Source organism: Polypterus senegalus, chromosome 9, assembly GCF_016835505.1.
Source record: "Polypterus senegalus isolate Bchr_013 chromosome 9, ASM1683550v1, whole genome shotgun sequence".
NCBI classification, from domain to species: domain Eukaryota; kingdom Metazoa; phylum Chordata; class Cladistia; order Polypteriformes; family Polypteridae; genus Polypterus; species Polypterus senegalus.
In genome coordinates, this window is record NC_053162.1 from 136943298 (window position 1) to 136962103 (window position 18806).

Sequence of the window (18806 nt, forward strand, 5' to 3'; positions counted from 1 at the left end):
GTGCAGCAGGTTAGGGTGATAAAGGATAAAGATGGAAACATACTCACAAGTGAGAGAGAATATGGAAAGAGTACTTTAAGAGGCAGATGAATGAAAAGAATGAGTGAGAGAGAGAAGGTTGGAAGACGTGGAGATAGTGAATCATGAAGCACAATAAAGAGTGGAAAACTTTACTGGTACCGATAAGATTAGACAGGAGTCCCTATGGACACTGATGTTTGCTGATGACATTGTGATCTGTACTGAGAGTAGGGAGTAGGTTGAAGAGACCCCGGAGAGGTGGAGATATGCTCTAGAGAGGAGAGAGGAGAGGAATGAAGGTCAGTAGGAACAAGACAGAATACGTGTTGTGAATAAGAGGAAGGTCAGTGGAATGGTGAGGATGCAGGGAGCAGAGTTGGTGAAGGTGGATGAGTTTAAATACTTGGGATCAACAGTACAGAGTAATGGGAATTGTGGAAGAGAAGTGAAAAAGAGAGTGCAGGGAGGGTGGAATAAGTGGAGAAGAGTTTCACGAGTAATTTATGACAGATGGTTATCAGCAAGAGTGAAAGGGAAGGTCTACAGGACTTTAATGTGACCAGCTATGTTATATGGGTTGGTGATGGTGGCACTGATCAGAAAGCAGAAGACAGAGCTGGAGGTGGCAGATTTAAAGATGCTAAGATTTGCATTGGTTGTGACGAGGATGGACAGGATTAGAAATGAGTACATTAGATGGTCAGCTAAGTTTGGACGGTTGGGAGACAAAGTCAGAGAGGCGAGATTGCATTGGTTTGGACATGTGGAGAGGAGAGATGCTGGGTATATTGGGAAAAGGATGTTAAAGATAGAACTGCCAGGCAAAAGGATAAGATGAAGGCCTAAGAGAAGGTTTATGGATGTGGTGAGAGAGGACATGAATGTGATGGGTGTGACAGAGGAACATGTAGAGGACAGGAAGATATGGAAAAAGATTATCCTTGTGGCAACCTCTAAAGGGAACAGCCGAAAGATGAAGAAGAAGAAGAAAGAGAGAAGGATCTGGTTGCAAACGTCCAATGCCAGCCTCAGAAACCCGTGAAGTCATTCAGGGACCTATGGCTTGAGATGTGGAGAGTTCTGGTACAGGATGTATGAACATACAAGTAGTTATGGACACAGAGTGTAAACAAACAAACAAACAAACCAACCAACAAATAAATAAATAAACACCATATTTCTTTATGAAAACCTAATATCACGGAATACCAATGTCACAATTTAATATTTAAAAATAACATTATGTTAAATATACAATGATTATTTTTGTGAGATAATGCTGGGACCCTGTGAGCTCGAGCAGCAACAGTGGGATCTGCTGCTATAGATATGCAGCCATCATTTTTTTAAATTAAGTTTTGTAGCATTATTTTCCAATTATTTCATAAGTGTGTTTTACAAAAATATTAAGTTGCAAAGCTTATAAGTTTTAAAATGTAACATTGTGTGATGGTAACATTATTATAAATGTATTAAATTGTGATATCATATTTTTAAATATTAGCTTACACACAATGTAACTATGTTTAAGAAGATTTCTGTTACGGTAACAAGTACAGAAAGAGTAAACTCTCTTTTGTTATCAAAGTCATATTTTTAATAAACCTATAATAATAGGCTTTTTTAGCAACATGCCACTACATCTGTTTATTTACACTCAGCATTCATATACACCTTTACATGTAACATCAACCTCTGCTAAGACTCTTCACTTCAAGTCTCCAGGCACAGGCCCCCAGTAGTTGAGGAGCCAGCCGCTGGAGGTCTGTAGCCAGGATCTATTGTATAAAATGGTGGTGCAAATCTTTGATTCTTCACTGAGTCAGTATATGTTTTCAATGATATCAGCATCCCTCAACTTGAGTTGTTCTCTAGCTTCAAAATCATTAGATTTACTTCTTGGTTTCAGTTTCGGATTAGACTCTTTTAAGCGAATTATTACTGATATAAGGATTTTACTTAAGATTATGCCACTTTGAGTTTTGATTAACTGTGTATCTACAACAGTTTCCCCTTTTGAAACACTGCACATATTAATTTCAGTTTAGTTATCTCATTTTGTGAAGTTCTTTAATCTTTGTACTTCTTCATTTGCTTAATTATTTGTACTTGGACCTTGCTTGTTCTTGTTGATTACTAAAATTTCTGCCAAGTTTAATTAATATAAATACCATTCCTTGTTTGCTCTTTGATGCTCAATTGAAGATTTCTTGTTTTGAGTGATAATTGGCTAGGTGATTTTTTTTCTCTTTGTGTGTTCCACAGAATCCTGAAAAATTTAATGATGGTGAAGCTACCAGTCCACCACAGAGCACACAAATAGATACACATAGACCCACACCCATATGACTCATACAGTACCTTCTCATTTACGATCACCAAATAACCTAACCTACATGTCTTTATAGAATATGTGAAAAAAAACCTGCTATACCCTAACACAGGGTCATGGGGGTCTGCTGCAGCCAATCCCAGCCAACAATGGGTGCAAGGCAGGAACAAACCCCGGGCAGGGTGTCAGCCCATCGCAGGGCACACACACACACACACACCCACATACCAAGCACACACTAGGGTCAATTTAGGAGCGCCAATGCACCTAACCTGCATGTCTTTGCACTTATTGAAAATGCCACAGAGGCAGTGACTGGGCCAGGATAGAACACTGAAGCTGTGAGGCAACATTGCTAACTACTGGTTCAAGGTGCTGCCCTTCATTTCAAATAAACAAAAAAAAAAAAATAACATACTAGATTAGATACTGCAAAAATGCATCTATTAGTCATTTACTCTTATGCAATAAGACCTTAGCAAAGGCTTCTTTTGGTCTTAATTATACTTATAAAGCATCAGTAAATAGATTATTCATCTCTGTGCAGTGGAGCCAACTTTGATACACTGGAAAAATTACTTATTAATATGAAGAATTCACAGATCTCATACTGAAATAAGTACTTTCAAGAGAAATATGTCTCACTTTAGCCACCTCAACCCGTTTCAAAGTGAAGTCACAGAATAATAATCACTTTATTAATTGTTTGTGTCATTAACACCAAAATAAGCATTTTCTAAGGTTTCATTACGTAAATGAGTAATAGATGCATTTTTGCCTTACCTAAACTAAAATGTTGCCAAAAAATAAAGGCATGACTAAACTTACAAAAGGCCATGAAGTATCTGTGAACATGTTGTAAATATTTAAGTATAAAAACATATAAAAATAAGTGTTCAGTTTATGTTTAAAATGTTAAACATCCATTCACTAATTTTATAAACCAGAAATGTTTGTGATGTTTTATTTAAAAATATTTTTTTCATATATTAGTTATATTGTTTGCCATTGTACAGCACTGGTCACTATTGTGTCCCAGTTCTATAAGAATCTTAGTTTTGTACTTTAGTTACATACAGTCAGGCCCACAATGACAAAATGTTTACAATTTTGGCTCTATATGCCACCACATTGGATTTGAAAAGAAGAAATAATTACATGATTAAAGTGAAGGTTTTCAGCATTAATTCAAAGGGTTTAACAGAAATATCATACTGTATGCGCCATTTAGGAATGACAGCCATTTTTAAACAAGGGCTCAAAAGTATTTGGAAAATTGACTGAAAAGCTGTTCCATAGGTAGGTGTGAACAGATCTCTCATTATTTCATTAACTGTTAAGCAGGTAGAAGGTCTGGAGTTGATTCCAATTTGTTAATTTGCATTTGGAAGCTGTCTCTATGAACTCTCAATATGAAGTCCAAAGAGCTGCCCATGTAAGTAAAAACAGGCCATCATTACACAGAGAAAACAAAACAAACCCGCGTGAGAGATAGTAGAAACACCATAAGCGGCTAAATCAACCATCTGGTACATTCTTAAAGAGAGGGAATGCACTTGTGAGCTCAACTACACCAGAAGAGCTGGACAATCATGGAAGACAACTGTGCTGGATGATCGCAGAATTCTTTCCTTGGAGTAAAAAAAAAAAACCAATTCACGACATTTAGTAAAACCAAGAACACTCTCAGGGAGGTAGGCCTATCATTGCCAAAGTCTACAATCAAGAGAAGACTTCATAAAAGTAAAGACATAGGGTTCACATAAGGTGCAAACATTGGTAATCCTGAAGCACTGGAAGGACAGAAGAGACTTGCCAGAAAATATTTTTAATAAAACAGTCCAGGTTTGGAACAGTTTTCCTTGGACAAATGATGGATAGAGATGAGCATGGAGAAGAGAAGGAACAGCTTATGATTTGTAGCATACTACGTCATCTGTGAAACATGTTGGAGGCAGTATTATGGCATGGGCAAGTGTGACTGCCAATGGAAGTGGGTCCCTTGTGTTTATTGTTAATATGACCTATGGAAGGTTGCAGGATGATCTTTGAAGTGAAGTGTATAAAGCTATACTGTCTGCTCATATTCAGACGAATGATGCAAAACTGATAAGATGACGCTTCACAGTACAGATGGACAATGAGCCAAAACATATTGAGGCAAAGAAGTGGAATATTCTTCAATGACCAAGTCAATCAACTGACCTCAACACAAGCAGAGATGCATTTCACCTGCTGATGACAAAACTGATGGCAGAAAGTCCAATGAACAAGCACCAAATGAAGACAGCTGCAATAAAGGCCTAGCAAAGCATCAGTAGGGTGGTAGATAGGTAGATATTTTATTTGAAATATATAAAAAATATTTTTGGGTGGAGTATTCATTTAAGTTTAATTATTGCTGTTTAACTAAAGAGCAGTTTGCTTACAGAATTGTGACTATAGCTGGTAGTAAAACAACTTCCAATTTCTTGAAACAGAGTCTTTCAGAGAAAATACTGTTATAGTCAATGTCTTGAAAAATAAATAGATTTCACTATATTTGTAAAGACCGTTGTCTAAAAATATGGTACCCATGAATTGCTATTTATAAATAGGAACACAAACAGCTTGATGGTGGCAAATGAATACATAAAGTCAAAGAATAAAAGGCCACTATTTCCTTATTAAAGTGTCATCCTAATCAAATATCTTAGTATGAGTTTTAAATGTCTTTAGTTAGGAAATACACCATACATACCTCCTCAAGATAGATGTCAATGTATCCTTTATTGTTGTCAATACGTTTCACAAGTGGAATACGTCTAAGCTACAGTTAAGTTGAGTAATGTGAAAGTGAAAAAGAATGACAGGTATTAAAACAAATAATAAATATGGTAAATGATACAACACACAATTTTGCTGTACTATTCCTAGATGCACAAAACTCAATATGGAAGTTACTATGGAAGCATGGCTCATAAAAGTGTGCCTAAATTGCACCCCACTTACCCTTGAAATTGATACCCCATCCACATCATACCCTGAAAGAAGTTTTACATTTACAATGACCATGTTAGTCCTGTCTCGATTGCCATTGTATCTGAACAAAAGGAGAATTCAATGTGAGACAATGTTAAAAAGTACTTAAGCATTAATTTTAATGTTTTATCATTTTTACAAGTGCATAATAAAATTACTTTTATACTAAATGTGACAATAAACTCGATGACTTAATTAGTTGTTTTAGATGCTATGTCACAAAGGCAACAGAATTATTATTTTGCACTTGCTCTCAGTAAAGCAAGCAAATATATAATAAGCTATATCCAGGTTTTCAATTTAAACTTAAATTAACAACCAGAAAATCCCTCTACTTGGACACTGGAGACATGACTTGGTCTAGCAGCTAGACTTCACATTAAAGAGCAGCAATGCAGATTGTGACCTGACTTGCGGACCTTTGGACTTGCTTTTTGTCTTTGCAGAAGTACAGTATCTTAATGACCCAGAGGATGTGCTAATCATCTCCCTACCTGATATTTCGTTTGGGGAGGGAATTTAGAATTGTAAACTTGCAAATGTTGAAAGCAGAAAGTATGGAGTGCATTTTAGGTGTCAGGACCATCTCTCGTTCCCTGTGTCTCAAAGTTATTGATGTAAGGCAAGGGTTCTCAAACTCGTTCCTGGGGGACCCCTGTGGCTGCCAACCAGCCTCTGATTTTAATTGGACTCCTGGGCTAATTAAATGAACTGTTGTTTCCCAGATATAATGTTTTGGGAACAATATACAAATTAGAAAACTAAGTTTGGTAAAAAAAAAAAAAAGGATTAAAATGTACTAAGCAGTTATATGTATTTTTTCTTTTTAACAATATTTTCATCTTGATTGTCATTCTACTTTTCTAGATGTTCTAATTGTTTAATCAATCTGTTATTTACTACTTTGTGGGGCTGACACTAAAGCAGTTGCAGCCTTTCACGATTGAGTGTTATTTGCTTGGGTTTCTGCTCTGCTTGTTTTTAATTGTCATTATTAAGATTCAATGAAGGGAGCAAACTGCACAGAGAAAGGGCCAAATATAATAAAAAGAGAGTTAAGCATTTAAATCCACAGCAAAAACAGAAATATTTATAAATGTCTTATACATGTAAAAATCATGCTGCTGTGCATTTCTGAATGTAGAATAAAAGATAAATAATACCAGCTAATTAAATGAGGTCAGTGCTATCAGGTGTTGTCACTGATTAGGAATCTGGTTGGAACAAAAACCTGACGCCACAGGGGTCCATTAGGACTGAGTTTGAGAACCTCTGATGTAAGGAACATCTTCTTGGCTTTAAACAGAGCTTATTCAAAGTGTCTTTAATAATGCCATGGGTTATGCCATTTCCACTTTGTTGTTTTCAGGCACAGAATCTGAAGGTGCAGCAGAGCAGTGAATAGTGTCCAAGTTGACAAGGTGAGGCCGACATGTTAACTGTTTGCATATTACTTTTGAATACTTTTCTGTAACTCATTGCAGTGTGGAAGGTCGTCCGTTCTGCCAAATTTAGTGTTATGATTCTACCTTTTAAAAAAGTTTTTTGCTTATTCAGGTGAGAAAGGAATTGCTATCTCTAACGCAGAATTTTGACAATGGCAAGATTGTGTTAGTTGAGTGAGGCCACGGTGAATTGTGAAACGATCACTGGACTGTAGCAGTAACTTTTATTGTTACAAGCACTGTGTCATGACCATGATGAAAATACGGCAACAGAGTTCTCGGTCATGTTCTCTCAATTTACTAATCTTTCTGTGTCCTGAAAATCACATATGTTCTTCAGCTGAGTGTAGTGATTAAAAGAATAAGACTACAGGCATAAGATGCATTAATAAGGCCTCTCTTCAGAGGTTAATGTCCATGAAAGGGTGAAAAAAAAAAATTGATGAGGTTTATGGGTGTGTTGGACATGTTGGTGTGCGTGGACCAGCACAGTATATTGAGAGGAAACTCTAGGGCATGAAATACTGAAGGTAATATAAGGTAGTTTTCAATTTATTTCAAGACTCTTGGTAGGCTTGGCCAAATTAAGAAAGATTTTACTCACCCAACAAGTGTGACATTCAACATATTTTTTCTGAGTTTCGTTGCATATTCCATTAGCTTCAGCTGAGATGTTAAAACTGGAAAAGTCTGGGAGAGTTGGAACATTATATTGAAGTGCTAGCTGAAAAATAAATTATAAAGAACAAGAAAACATTTTGTCATAAAATTAAGAAATTCTTTATAAAATGGTTGAAATGCCATTAAGTGCTCTTAAAGTATGATATTAAAAATACAGTTACACAAAAAATTACAGTAACTTAAGGTCAGCTTAATCTATACAGGAAGTACAGTTGCACTGCATGACTCATGAGAACCATGTCTAATTCTGAAAAAAAAAATCTGCTGAGATTTTCTTTATTCTTCTTAGCCGGTTAGTCATTATCATAGAAAATTCACACGTTTGGAAAAAGCAAAATGTTAAGTAACTCGAAAATATTTTATTTTACCGTGTGCATGTTTAATTGAGGGAAACATTGTAACAATTGAGCTTGGCTAAAACTTACAAATCAATATTTATATTGTACTAGTTGTGCATCCCAGCTTCAGCTGGGAAATTTCTGAAGACAACGGGCCTTGGTTGTAGTGCTATGGGATAATTGAATATATTCAAAACGCCATGTAACTAAGTACATTCTATGTACAATACTGCTTATTTTTTTCCAAGAGGTTAATATTACTAGTTCACTGGGGCTCCTTAATCTTGAATGTGCTATATAAAATTCACCATGAGTAAAACATTCCTAACGTAGGTCAATTCCTGCGTTTCCTGCTGACTAACTTTGGTTTTTGTGGATGATCATTGCAAAACACAACTTTACAGGAAACTGTACTCTTTTGGATTCAAATAGGTAATTATTAAGAACAATGGGAATTGTGGGTATAAACATATCACCCTGTAGCACATACTGTGAAAATGGTAGCTTCAAAGAGATTTGAATGTAACACTTTGATCTATAGTCTTGTACAGTTACAAAGGTTTGGAGAATTAGATCAAAAGCAATATACACTGAGTCATGTTTTACTTTAGCTTATTGCAAACAGCTTTGACTTTACAGGCTGTACATTTCAGTGGTCCATGCAATTAAGTGAATGTTTCAAGCATTGTACAGAAAAGAACAGGTGAAAAGCAACACTGTGTAAAATGTACAGATAAACAATGTCCACCTCCACTATATTCTATCGCTGGAGGACCACTATACTAAGACGTGCAAGCATTTAAACTGATCATGGCATGCCGTTGCTCCTGGTTTGCGTTCTACACCGGGATTAAACTGGGCTAGTATGCTGTATTGGCAATTCTCTGCTGGTGCAAACTGTAGCATAGCTGCACATCACTTTCTGACCTTGAAAGGGGCACTTTAGTTTTTCTCAATACTTTATATATTTTACCACCAAGCCTTCCTCTAGCTCCTTTCTTTGAAATTTATATATATAAGTGTGCTCGACGATCCAATCCAGCTTTAATTTTTATGCATTTTATACTTGATCGTGAAAAGTAAGAAGCAGCCAACCAAACGGGGAGTTCTTAATGTACCCATGGAGGCACTTGCTAACCACATCTTTTTCAAATTTTGCCTAACTTTCCTTTGTCCATTTCCAAAAAGCTCACCACCTCATCTCTTTTTTTTTCTGTTCAGGGTATCTATCCTTCCCTTGCTGCCAGCCTTATTCCTCAGAGTGATTACAGCTACAATGGCACTCTTTCGCTTGTGGGATTCATTTGAATGAACTATAAGCCCCAATTCTCTGCACGATCACTTTTCAGTACTGAGCCAAAAAAAGGATGGGGCACCTAAGAACAGCCCAATTGTTACAGCATTATTACCAACAAATATTGACAAATAAAACACACTAAAAGGCAATTCTGTTCTATAAAGTCACCAAGTTTTAATCAAATCAGTCCAGTCATTTTGGAGATGTTGTGCTATTTAGTATTATGTTTTTCTAATGCTGATATATATCAAAATGTCCTTTTCTATCAGATGCCTACTGCCCCAGATGTGCAATCCTGCCACATTTCATTTTTTAACTGAACAGGAAATGGTGTTTTGGTTGATGAGTGAGTGAGCCAGTCACTCAGTCAACTTCGTATTATTTATATATGTAGATATTAGCTATCAAAGACTGCACACCCTAAAAGGCATTTTAAAGTACAAAATAAGTTACAGTTTAATTAAATAAATGTATTAATTAAATGAATCTATACTAATAAAAGGCAAAGCCCTCACTGACTGATTGACTGACTGACTCATCACTAATTCTCCAAGTTCCCGTGTAGGTAGAAGGCTGAAATTTGGAAGGCTCATTCCTTACAGCTTCCTTACAAAAGTTGGGCAGGTTTCATTTTGAAATTCTACGCGTAATGGTCATAACTGGAAGCTATTATTCTCCATTTACTGTAATGGAGTTGAGCTCGAAAGCTGTGAGGGCGGAGTTTCATGTGACATCACGCCTCCCACGTAATCAAGTGAACTTACTGTCAACGCAGTGCGTAGAAAGCCAGGAAGATCTTGAAAAAGCGCTGAAGAAAGCATGCATTATATAACTGAGAAGGCAGCGAAACAATAAGAAGCGAGCGAGTGACACATACAACCATATGCATAAGTGCTGCTACTTTGCAAACAAAGCAAGGTGTAAACCTAAAGTTTAAATTCAGTTCATAGACAGGCTGCCGTTGGCGTTTGTCATGCCCATGAGTAATGTGGGATACAAGTTTAATGAGAGGACGCAGGATATAAACGAGAGTTTTGATCACTTTGTAACCAAGTTAAAATTGCACGTGAAGGGCTGTGCTTATGCAAATTCCGAGAGACTGTGTTTGTGGGGGATTGACAGTTAAGGCGGGTGGGAGAGTCACGTCATCATCTCCCCTCCCATTCACCTCATTTCGCTCTGAGCTGAGCTCCGCAGCTAACTCACGCAGTTACAGAAGCGACTTTGTGACGCTGCCACCAAATACTCATAGAAAAATCCACAAGTTAATACACACGCTGTCTCTAGGGTTTCTCCACACTGAATCCTCCAGGCACTACTTACAAAAGGTTACATTGACAATCGTGTTACGTTATTTTTAAAATCTTTCCTTTTCTTAGCACAAGCACAGCTGAGAAGCTTCGATTCATATGCTCCATAATGTGTTAAAAAAATAATGCATTTAATCACACTTTGCATTCCAAGCAAAGGGGAACTTCTGTCAATGCATGATTTCATGGTACACCGATTACATTGTTTAGTGCTTCCCGATTCATTTTACCCTCGCACACCCTTGGTTTGAGAAGAAGTATGAAAAAATATGAGGTTAACACAGAAAAACAGATCACCAATTGAAGCTTTATGAATAATCGATTCGCCATCAATAATTGTTTTGGTAAAGCCATACTCGGTGTATTCATTAGATGAACGGTAAAAAAGTAAGAGCGAGGGGAGGGTGACTTATTGAGGCACGCAGGCAAAACCACAATAGTACGCAGGCTCAATGTAATGCGTGTCAACTCGATCTGAATTGCGCGATCACATTCGAAAAAATATATCTTATCAAATTCTATTTAGTCCATATGTTTCAAACTCAAGGCCCTCGGGCCACATCTGGCCCGGCGTGTAATTATATCCGGCCTCCGAGATCATTTTATATATTATTGTAATTAATGGCCTGGGATATGAAGCGCTGGTAACACAATAAACTACAGATCCCATAATGTAGCGCTTCAGCTGCCTTGCCGAACACTTACCGCGTTAATCAAGTCTAGCTTATGATGCTGCAAGTTATTGCGAAGCTAGCTCACACGATGCCAAAGAGAAAAGTTGATTCTGAAAATAGAGCCTTTAAAAACCAATGGGAGGCTGAGTATATGTTTACTAACATTGCCGGTAAACCCGCGTGTCTCATTTGTGGAGCTAATGTGGCTGTAATTACAGAATTTAATCTAAGACGGTACTATGAGACAAAACATCAGGATAACCTGAAAGACCTGAATGCAATGCAGAAGATACAGAAAGCAGAAGAGTTAAATGTTTTTACCCGTGCAAAATCACAAAGTGATTTCAAGTGAAGCGATTTTTATGGGAGACACAAATGCACCAGTGCAACTTGCCCCACTTTCCCTGTTGCCAAGTAATGTTGAACTAAGTCGGCACAACGGTGTTACCAAATAAGCACTTTGCTGATAAACTGAGCGCACTGAGTTCGCACGACGCTTTGGTGACTTTGAAGAACAAAAAAAGAATTTTGAGTTGTTTCGCAACCCATTTGCCGTCGATGTGGAAACTGCACCTGTGCAGATTCAGATGGAGGTGATTGAGCTGCAGTGTAATGGCACACTGAAGGCAAAGTACGATACTGCAGGGCCCGCACAGTTTATTCACTCCATTCCCGCAGAAATGCTCCAGCTCCGTCAACATGCGGCTCGAACCTTGTGCATGTTTGGTAGACATATCTGTGTGAGAAGCTCTTCTCAGTGATGAAGACTAACAAAACAGCACACAGGAGTCACCTCACTGATGAACACCTGCAGTCCATCCTGAGAATCTCCACAACACAGAACCTCACACCAAACATAAACAAACTTGTTGCCAAAAAAAGATGCCAGGCATCCAGCTCTGATAAAATGACATATGAGCAAAGACAACTGAATGATTTGATTTGTTATTGCTGAAAAGAACAAATTTTATTTATATTTCCAGGTTTTGTTATGCAGCATGTTCATATTTGAATTTGTATAATTTTGACAGGATATATTTTTATGGAGAGCAAAATATAAGTTATTTAAGGTTTGAGTTGATTTATTCCGGAATAATATTCCTGTCTGTTTTTATTCATATTTATGTTCAAAAAAGTTAAGTTTTAAAAGTTTAGTTTTAGTGTGTTCAATAAATGTTTATCCTGTTCGGCCCGCAACCTAAAGTGTGTTTTGGATTTTGGCCCCCTGTGCAATTGAGTTTGACACCCCTGATTTAGTCAGCACAAATATCTTTGGTTGGAATGTAAGGCGAATTTACTCTTTGCATAAATTTTTCTTCACCATACAAACGTAATGATGCCTACATTTAACTTCCATTCCTACCAATGATATTTCTGTCGACTAAATAAAAATTCCTTCTATTTAAAATTTAAATAGAACTTGAACAGATATGATAGTTCATAATATCCACACAGACTTGCACGTAAGAGCGGGAGTCATCCGTTTTAACAAACAGCATATTGCACTGATACGAAATAGCCTGCCCATTTAATTACTTAGGAATGGATAAATAAATTAAGATCTTGTACAAATAATGTTTTTCATTTTTCTTCCTTGATAGATTCTGGCACCCCCAGCAACAGTTGCTCACACCCCAAAGAGAGTGTGTGTGTGTGTGTGTGTGTGTATGTGTATTGTCACGCATGCGTGAGTAGGAGGCCACGGATGGACCTTAAAACACATCGAAAGATGTTCGCCGGCAGGGAGTGGCGGGGTACTAACCTTTCTCCTTTGTTTTCCAGAACTAAAGATGCTCTGCCATAGGACCTTTCCCGCAGTATGTCTACTTCCGCCCTTCCTCCGCCATCTTCCCTGACGTCAGCAGTCCCGTCATCCCTCACGCCTCCTTCCCAGCATTCCTCCACTTCCGGCTCCTCCTTTATAAAATGGCCGCCGATGCCTAGTATGGCGTCATGCAGATCAACGTGTTTTCTTTTCTCTGTTTTGATCTGATTTATTTTTTCGAATTGTGGATTGTAGACACTATACGGGGCCGGAAAACCCCAAACCTTTTTGCTGCCTAGTTCTGAGTCTTTTACATTGGCGTAGTCGGCAGGATTATTGTCCGAAAGAGATGACTGAAGGACAGGATTTAATCACAGTACTTCAGGGTATGAACGCCCAGATCGTCACCCTTCACCAGGCTCAAGCCGCTACCAACAGAGAGTTGGAGCAAACGAGGACCCAGTTGGCCGATGCCCGGAGAGTAAGACCTGATCTACCTCCCATGACCGAGGCCGACTATGTAGAGTTGAAACAGGAGATCCTGGCACACTACGGCATAACGCTGGGCCAGCAGAGGGCTGAATGGAGATCCTGGCAGTTTGACCCAGAGAAGCCAGCCCGAGCGCAGGCCTTCGACTTTTGGGGGAAAAAAGGGGCAGTGGCTACGGCCCGAGGGTCCCCAAGCCAGGAAGGTCATGGAGCAAGTGGCCTGTGAGGGCCTGGTTAACGCCCTACCTAGCTCCCTCGCCCAGCATGTCCGGCGCCACCCATACAAGGACATGTCAGGACTCCTGGAGGTCTTGGAGCATCAGCTCGCGGCCTACCAAGCCGGAGGGTCCGAAAGGCAAGCGCGTGGGAACCGACAGGGACGGGTGGCCCACTCCGAGCCCTCTCGACGCGCTGTGGAAGCGCTGAAACCCAAAGAGAAACCTGCCTCTCCGCGCTGTTACAAGTGCGGGGAGACCGGTCACCTACTGCCGACCTGTCCCCTCAACACTGCAACGGAGCTGATGGACTGCATTTGGGCCTCCAAGGAAAGGTACTGTACTCTGTCGCACCCGCTGGCAACTCCAAACATGGGAGTAGTGGTGTTGAATGGGCACTCGGTGGTGGCTTTGTTTGACTCCGGCAGCAACATCACCATTGTTGCTCGCCGTTACGTATTACCGCGACAGTGGCTTACGCAGCATTTGCAAGTCACATGTGTGCATGGGGAGACCAAGTCTTACCATTCCGCCCGGTGCTTCATTACATGGAAGGGGCAGGTTTCCAATTTGATGGTCGCGGTATTGCCCGAACCCCCCTATCGGGTAATCTTGGGACAAGACTGGTCACAAACAAACTGCGGTAAGACGAACACCGCTCCCAAAGCCTCCCTAGGTCCTACTGAGCAATTTGGACCATCAATTTCGGTCCACGCCTGCCTCATTTAAAAGGGAGCAGTGGAATGACGATTCCCTGTGGTTTGCCCGGAATGCAGTTGTTCTTCCAGGCAGCTCACAAGCTGACTGTTCCATGCCACGCGAGCCCTTCTTTGTACTGGAGAATGATCTGTTGTATCGGGTAGCAATCCACGAGGGTGAGGTGTGGAAATTGCTGCTAGTGCCACGTACCTTCCGGCGGGAGGTGTGTGAACTAGCACACGCTCACCTCCTAGGCGCCCATCTTGGGGCCGAGAAGACACTGGAGAGAATCAAACTCCGCTTTTACTGGCCCAGGATTAACGAGGAGGTCCAGCGCTTCTGTCAGTCCTGCCCGGAGTATCAGATTCGCCAGATTTCCAGGAGGGACCGTGCTCCTCTCATCCCTATTCCCCTTATAGACATTCCCTTTGACAGAATAGGGGTCGACCTAGTAGGACCCCTCGAACCCTCAAACCGTGGCTACAAGTACATATTGGTCATGATTGATTATGCAACCCGATACCCAGAGGCGGTTCCCCTGTGATCCGCTAACACCAAAAATATCGCACGGGAATTAGTCAACATATTTTCAAGAGTGGGTATCCCCAAAGAAGTCCTCACGGACCAGGGTACTCCCTTCACTTCAGATACGTTCAGGGAGGTTGCCAAATTACTCTGGATAAAGCACCTAAAGACGTCTGTCTACCACCCTCAGACAGGCTGGTAGAATGTTTTAACCAGACGCTTAAACAGATGCTTCGCAAGGTAGTCAGCGCTGATGGCAGGAATTGGGACCAGCTCCTACCGCTCGTGCTTTTTGCCTACCGGGAGGTGCCCCAGGCCTCTACGGGTTTCTCCTCCTTTGAATTATTGTATGGACGACAACCCCGAGGAATTTTGGACATACTAAAAGAGGGCTGGGAGGCAGAGGCCCCTTCCTCCTCCAATATACTGGAGTATGTGCGACAGGCTCGCTGAAATCAGGCCTATCCTAACAGACTATGTGACTCGTGCACAGGCAGCGCAGGCCCGGTGTTAAAACCGCAACTCCGTCCTCAGAGTTCCGCCCGTGGGATCGAGTGATGGTGCTCATTCCCACCTCCCACTCTAAGCTGCTAGCTCATTGGCAGGGGCCATACGAGGTTAAGGAAAGAAAGGGGCTCGTCGACTATTTGGTTCTCCAGCCTAATCGTCGACTGAGCGAGAGGATCTACCACGTCAACTTGCTAAAACCTTGGAAGGACAGGGAAGAGTCTCCCGAAACCCGTAGGTCCCTCTCCCTATTCGCCGGCACATCTGCCCTTAACCTCGGGTACGAGCTGACACCCTTACAGCGACGTGAGATGACCCAGGCCATCCACGCCATCCCTGAAGTGGCGAGCAAGTCACCAGGCCGGACCGCCCTGGATTGCACATGATATAGTCATGGACCCCGGAGTAATCGTCCAGGAGATGCCCTATAGACTCCCGGAGGCGAAACGCGCTGAAGTGGAACTGGAGGTGCAACGAATGTTGGATATGGACATCCATTGAGGAAAGTCATAGCCCCTGGTCCAGTCCTTTCGTCCTCGTTTCCAAGCTGGACGGCTCCTGGAGGTTTTGCAATGACTTTAGACGTCTAAACCAGGTCTCCAAGTTCGATGCCTACCCGATGCCCCGCATTGACGACCTACTCAAGCGGCTGGGTGCGGTCCGATACTTGACTACCCTTGACATGACGAAAGGGTATTGGCAAATTCCTTTAACGGCATCCGCGAAAGAGAAAACGGTCTTTAGAACCCCTAGCGGACATTGGCAGTACAAGGTCCTCCCATTTGGGCTGCATGGGGCCCCAGCGACCTTTCAATGTCTGGTGGATAGAGTGCTGAAGCCCCACCAGTCCTATAGTGCCGCCTACCTGGAGGACGTCGTCATCTATTCTGGCACCTGGGAGGAACATCTATTGCAGGTCTCAGCTGTCCTTGCGACACTGGCTAAGGCCGGCCTCCGTATCAACCCCCGTAAGTGTTTCTTTGGCTTAAAGGAGGCCAAGTATTTAGGCTACCTTGTGGGACGAGGACAGGTGAGACCCCAATGTTCCAAAGTCAAAGACATCCTGGAATGGCCCCGTCCGAGTACCAAGAGACAGGTGCAGGCTCTCTTGGGGTTGGCTGGGTACTACCGCCGGTTCGTACCCCGTTTCTCTGAGAAGGCAGCACCCTTGACTGACTTAACAAAGAAAGGCGCTCCCCTTCATGTGGTATGGAACGACAAGGCAGAACGCACATTCAATGACTTAAAAAAGGCCCTAACGTCGGCACCTGTATTAAGGACCCCTGATTTTGGGTTACCATTTATCCTCCTGACCGATGCTTCGGACACCGGCCTGGGCGCCATGTTGAGCCAAAGCATCGATGGTGTCGAACACCCCGTGATGTACCTGAGCCGGAAACTGCTGGACCGGGAGACCCAATACGCGGCGGTGGAGAAGGAAGCCCTGGCCATTAAGTGGGCCATGACTTATCTCTGGTACTACTTGTTGGGACGCGAATTCACTCTAGTGACTGATCACGCTGCGCTGCAGTGGATATCCCTTCATAAAGAGTCGAACCCACGGGTCACCAGGTGGTTTCTGGATTTACAGACCTATAAGTTCACAGTCACTTATCGCCGCGCCGATGCCCTCTCTCGTATTCATGACCTCTCGGTTCAGTCCGCCCGTCCTGACGGTCTTGGGCTAAGGGGGGGTCGTGTCACGCATGCGCGAGTAGGAGGCTGCGGATGGATCTTAAAACACATCGGAAGACTTTCGCCGGCAGGGAGTGGTGAGGTACTAACCTTTCTCCTTTGTTTTCCAGAACTAAAGATGCTCTGCCATAGGACCTTTCCCGCAGTACGTCTACTTCCGCCCTTCCTCCGCCATCTTCCCTGATGTCACAAGTCCCGTCATCCCTCACGCCTCCTTCCCAGCATTCCTCCACTTCCGGCTCCTCCTTTATAAAATGGCCGCCGACGCTTAGTATGGCGTCGTGCAGATCAACGTGTTTTCTTTTCTTTGTTTTGACCTGATTTATTTTTTTGAATTGTGGATTGTAGACAATATACAGGGCCGGAAAACCCCAAACCTTTTTGCTGCCTAGTTCTGAGTCTTTTACAGTGTATATGTGTATGAATTACATTGTCAATCATGTTACGTTATTATTAAAATCTTTTCTTTTTCATTACTTCTTTAACACACTACTTCTCCGCTGCGAAGCGCGGGTATTTTGCTAGTAATGTTATAAAAGGTCATATTTTTGTAAATGATTGTTTTAAAACAAACTATTCTTCAAACAGTAATATTAATACTTTAAGTTTAATATTATTTTGCGTTTCAGAAGCTGAAACGGTTCGCTTTGTAAAAATAACAGTCACTCAATGTGTAAAGGATTAAAGACACTCGCCTGCACGAAAGAACATGCATCACCCTGTGCCTGGATGCTGTATATCCCTGGAATTTCTAACAGTGCCTTCTCTTGACAGAGAAGTCGATTGCTTTGGTCCAGATAGAACTGCGTCTGAAATCCCTGTGCTGAGCTAATAGTCACTGTGCCGGAACTATCGGGTTTAAATATTTGAGCAGCATAAACAGACAGAGCCTGCAGCGCCATGACTGTATCCTGTAGATGAAAAACACAAAACAGACTAAGTGTATATTGGTCATATTTGTGGAAACTCCAGGCATCTCACACAAATATAAACAAGGCTTGAGCTGGGAGAGCTTTTTGCCCGAATTGAGCTCCATCAGTAGGTGGAATTTGGACAGCAGTCTGCTTGCTGCTTGTGCTGGTCGACACATTTACAAAACAAAAGATGCTGATGGAAAGGTACGATGGAATTTAAGGTGTGTCGGGATTACAAGGTTTTTCGTAGGCTTTAGTAGTAAGACCAGGTGTATCGGAGGCAGGTTTGAATTGTTTTACCATGGTAAGGATGAGAGGAGAAATGGGGTAGGGGTTTTCCTGAAGGAAAAAATGTCAAGAGTGTTTTGGAGGTGAAAATTGTGTCAGACAGAGTGTTGATTATATAACTAGAAATTGAAGGTGTGATGATGAATGTTGTTATTGTATATGCCCTGCAAGTTGGGTATGTGATGGATGAAAACGATTATTTCTGGAGTGAGTTGGATGAAGTGGTGGAGAGTGTACCCAAGGGAAAGAGAATGGTGATTGGAATGGATTTCACTGGGCATGTTGGTGAAGAGAGCAGAGGGGATGAAGAGGTATTGTGTCTAGGAGAGAAATGAAGAGAGTCAGATTTTAAGAAGAGGAAGGAACAAAGGGTGGTGTACAAGAGTGGAGGAAGATGCACACAAGTGGATTACTGTATATCCTGTGCAGGAGAAACAGTTTGAAGAAGATTGCGGAGTGGTGGCAGGGGAAAGTGTAGTTAGGCAGCATAGGATGGAGGTCTGTAGGATGACATTGAACGTCAAGAAGAGGAGGAGACTGACAGTGGAGCCAAGTACCAAAAGGTGGAAGTTGTAAAGTGAAGACTGTAA

At 41.5% G+C, this 18806-nt stretch overlaps 1 long non-coding RNA gene across 1 annotated transcript; it reads left to right on the top strand.

Moving 5' to 3' along the window:
• Positions 1–6634: 6634 nt before the first annotated feature.
• Positions 6635–9555, top strand: LOC120535850. Its single transcript, XR_005634977.1, has 3 exons — positions 6635–6651; positions 6744–6795; positions 9060–9555. It is a non-coding gene; the product is annotated as an uncharacterized LOC120535850 (long non-coding RNA).
• Positions 9556–18806: the final 9251 nt, after the last annotated feature.